This window comes from Myotis daubentonii, chromosome 4, assembly GCF_963259705.1.
Source record: "Myotis daubentonii chromosome 4, mMyoDau2.1, whole genome shotgun sequence".
In the NCBI taxonomy this organism is placed as follows: Eukaryota; Metazoa; Chordata; class Mammalia; order Chiroptera; family Vespertilionidae; genus Myotis; species Myotis daubentonii.
The window spans coordinates 77,901,387-77,905,554 of NC_081843.1; positions in this window are offsets into that span (position 1 = coordinate 77,901,387).

Consider the following 4,168-nt stretch of genomic DNA (forward strand, 5'->3'; position numbering starts at 1 on the left):
GCTGAGGCAGGGAGGTGGGAATTGAGAAAAGAAAGAAAGACAGGAAAGCAGGGTTGAGAGGACCCCAGTTCTCTTGATGAACTGAAGCGAGTTTATTAGTCATGCAATCTTATTTATACACAACACACTGAACAGGAGGTCTGTCAAGAGGAATGTATTCTTTGTTCCTCTTAATCTCTAAGGGAGAGACATAGCAGAAGGACAAGTTCTCAGTACAGCATATCTCAGTAAATAGTTACAGACTTCTTGGTAAGCTATGAAAGGCTGTTCTCATTCTACAAATGTTGCTCTCATTCTACTGATAATCGCCATCCAAACAAGTCTGGGAAAACTGTGTCGGTAAGGGTCCCAGCCTTGCTAGCCCCTACAGGTGCAAGGACCTTGCCAGCTTACATCTGGCCCCCAACAAGTTTGAAGACCAACAATTAACCCACCCGCCATATTCACTAGACCAGTGATGGCGAACCTTTTGAGCTCGGCATGTCAGCATTTTGAAAAACCCTAACTTAACCCTGGTGCCGTGTCACATATAGAAATTTTTTGATATTTGCAACTATAGTAAAACAAAGACTGATTTTTTTGATATTTATTTTATATATTTAAATGCCATTTAACAAATATCAACCAAAAAAATGAATTCGCGTGCCACCTCTGACACGCATGTCATAGTTTCGCCATCACTGCACTAGACCTTGCTCCTTCAGATTACCACTTGTTCCGATTGATGGCCCATGCCCTTTCTGAGCAGCACTTCAAAACATACGAAAAAGTGGAAAATTGTGTCTCTGTATGGTTTGCCTCAAAACAAAAGTTCTATTGGGATGGTATCCACAAATTACCTGAAAGTTGGGGGAAATGTGTAGCTAGCAATGGACATTACTTTGAATAAAGCACTTTTGATGTTTCTCTTGCAATTATCCTGTTTTCTTTGATTATGAAACCCGCATTATTAACCAGTATCTCTGTTTTCCCCCTTTCAACTAGATCATTCTACTAGTACACTAATATGCCTTAGTATCAGGTACCTGAAAAGGGAACAAAATACTTAACCTCTTTTCTCCAGCTTCTACGTAATTTTTTGTTGTTGTTCCCTGTTATAGAAAAATTTCTCCAAGCTGTCTAAACCTCCATCTTGACAAACCCAAAAGATCAATTTAGTTCTCATTTTGGCCTTTAGGTAGCATTTGACACACTGGACCACTTCCACATTTTTGAAACATTTTCTTCCCTCGGCTTCCAGAGCATCTCACTTCCTGGTTTCCTCTTGCCCCATGGCATCTTCTCAGTCTACTTTATCTTTTTTCACTGTCTTGTAAATATTAGAGTTGCTCACATTTTAGTCCCATTTTCTTTCGTATCTATACTTTCCCTAAATGGTTTTATCCAATCCCATGGCTTTAAATGTTATCTTTATTTTGATGAGCCCCAAATGTATAACTCCAATCCTAACTTTGAACACCAGACTGAATGTTCTTTTTACATTATTATGGAAAACTTCAAGCACACACAAGTAAAAGTAACATAATGAACCTACATAAGCCCATTACCCAGCATCATCTATTATTAAATTAATACATAAACTCAATATTTTTAATATATGGTAGGGTGAGTACCTTTCCCCTCCAATTTTTTAGGTTGACATATTCCATATACATTTTAGGTTTTGTTCAATTATTTTAAAATTTTGATTGGGATTGATTGTGCAGATTAATTTGGAAGGCTTTTATATCTTTACTAATGTATGAGTTTGCATTCAGTTGCAGGAAATGCATCTGGCTATTTTAAATATAGGGATTTAAAATAGGGAATTGGTGCTTAGAAATTTGTTTAAAGGGCTGTAGGAGTGCACTATTATCTCAGGATATTTGCTCTCTCCGGATAATAATGCAGAACTGGGCTAAGGGAGCTGCTACCATTGCCCCCATCCACTAGGACAAGGTAGAATCAAGACCCCATAACAGGTGTTACTGATGCCAAGAATACACTACGATAGCCCTGCTAGTATGGCTCAGTTTGTTGAGTGTCATCCCAATAGGTCATAGGTTCCTGGTCAGGGCACATGACCCGGCTGCTGGCTTGATCCCCAGTGTGGGGCATGCAGGAGGCAGCTGATCAATGATTCTCCCTCTCCCTTCCTCTCTGAAATAAAAAATATATAGGAAAAAGAAAAAGAAATACATTGATTTTTGACCACAAGGTGATCCAGCCATCAATTTTTTAAAATACGTTTTTATTTCAGAGAGAGGAAGGGAAGGAGAGAGGGAAACATAAATGATGAAAGAGAATCGTTGATCAGCTGCCTCCTACATGCCTCCTACTGGGGATCGATCCCAAAACCTATGTGCCCTAACCAGGAATTGAACTGTGACCTGATTCCTAGGTCCACACTCAACCACTGAGTCACACCGGCCAGGCAGCCATAAATTTAAAGAAAATAAAAAGGACAGAAAAATACGTTAAATTACTCCACAGAATGCAATCAATAAAATTCGGGTTATAGAAAGTGACAGGACAGTTAATTTGCTATTTCAACAAAGGAAGAGGAGAAAGGGGATTCTTTAGATAAAAAGATACGTAAGAGGCAAAGGGAAACGTAAAACAATCATAGGGTTGCAGGTTTAGGTAATACAGTTGAAAAAGAAGTGATTATCATAAATATCAGGATAGTAATTGTTCTTGGGAGGAGAAAGGGGATTATAATTGGGAGGAGACACCTGACAAATGGAAGGTTGCTAGCGTGGTGAGCAAGGATTTCTCTTCTCACCTGTATAGTGGTATGCGATTTTCCATATTTGCTATTCGTAACAATGAAAGGTTTTTTTAAAGACACGCACCATCTATGTATATATAAAACCCTAATATGCAAATAGACTGAACGGTGGAACAACCGAACAACCGGTCGCTATGATGTGCGCTGACCATCAGGGGGCATGCTCGGAACATGGTGAGTGTGGGTAGCAGATGGCAGAGTGCGGAACATGGTGGGCATTGGCTGCGACTGGATGGTGGAGCAGGTGAGGGGGAGTGCCAGACCAAGGTGGGGCACTGGTTGCTGTCATCGGGGCGAGCCTCTGGTGGTTACTGAAAATTCTTTGCTCCCATGCACTGCAGTCCCACCCTGCACTTGCACCTGCTGCCAGCACTGGCCCCGCCTGTGCCCGCTGCCGGCGGCTGCCGGCCCCAATCGCCCCTGAGGGCTTCTCTACCTCCCCCAGCTCCTGAGGGGCGATCGGGGCAGCAGCCACCATGTGCACCAGCCGACGGCACCAGCCCCGCTCACACCTGCTGCTGGTGCCGGCCCCAATTGCTCCACGCTGTCAGCAGGTGCAAGCAGGGCCGGCGCTGTCAGCACGTCAGCGCGTGGGAGCAGCAGCAGTGGGAGCGTGGCTGCCGGCAGATGGGACCAGGGGCTGTGGCAGAAGGGGCAAGGCGGGGCACAGAGGATGGGCCGAGACCAGCCCCGTGCCCACTGCAGCCTCGCCACCCACAATTCCTTTCAAGGTGCATGAACTCGTGCACTGGGCCCCTAGTATATGATACAAAGACATATACATATTGAAGGTCACTTTTCAACATTAGAGTTGTGTGGTTTGAGGGGAAATACATATTTGCTCTTTGTCCCAGGTTTCTAGCCCACAGCTCCTAAAACCCTTGACTGTTAAGAGTGTCTTTTGGCCCTAGCTGGTTTGGCTCAGTGGATAGAGCATTGGACTGCACACTGGAGGGTCCCAAGTTTGATTCCAGTCAAGGGCACATGCTCGGGTTGCGGGTTCAATCCCCAGTAGGGGAAGTGCAGGAGGCAACCAATCAATGATACTCTCTCATCATTGATGTTTCTATCTCTCCCTCTTCCTTCCTCTCTGAAATCAATATATATATATATATATATATATATATATAATTTTAAATAATATTGTACACTAATGAGATGACTAGTGTGCTGGGAACCCCTGAAGGTAGCTTCAGGATAGGGCAGGTTGCCAAAAAAGACCAAGGCATGATTAGAAAGTTGAGGGTTGGACTTTTCAGTCTCATGCCCTACCCCCATCACCAAACCTCCATGGAGAGGAGGACCTAGAGGTTGAGTTCAGTAACCAGTGGCCAAAAATTTAATCAATCATGCCCATGTAGTGAAACCTCCATAAAAACTCCTCAACAGGGTTTGGAT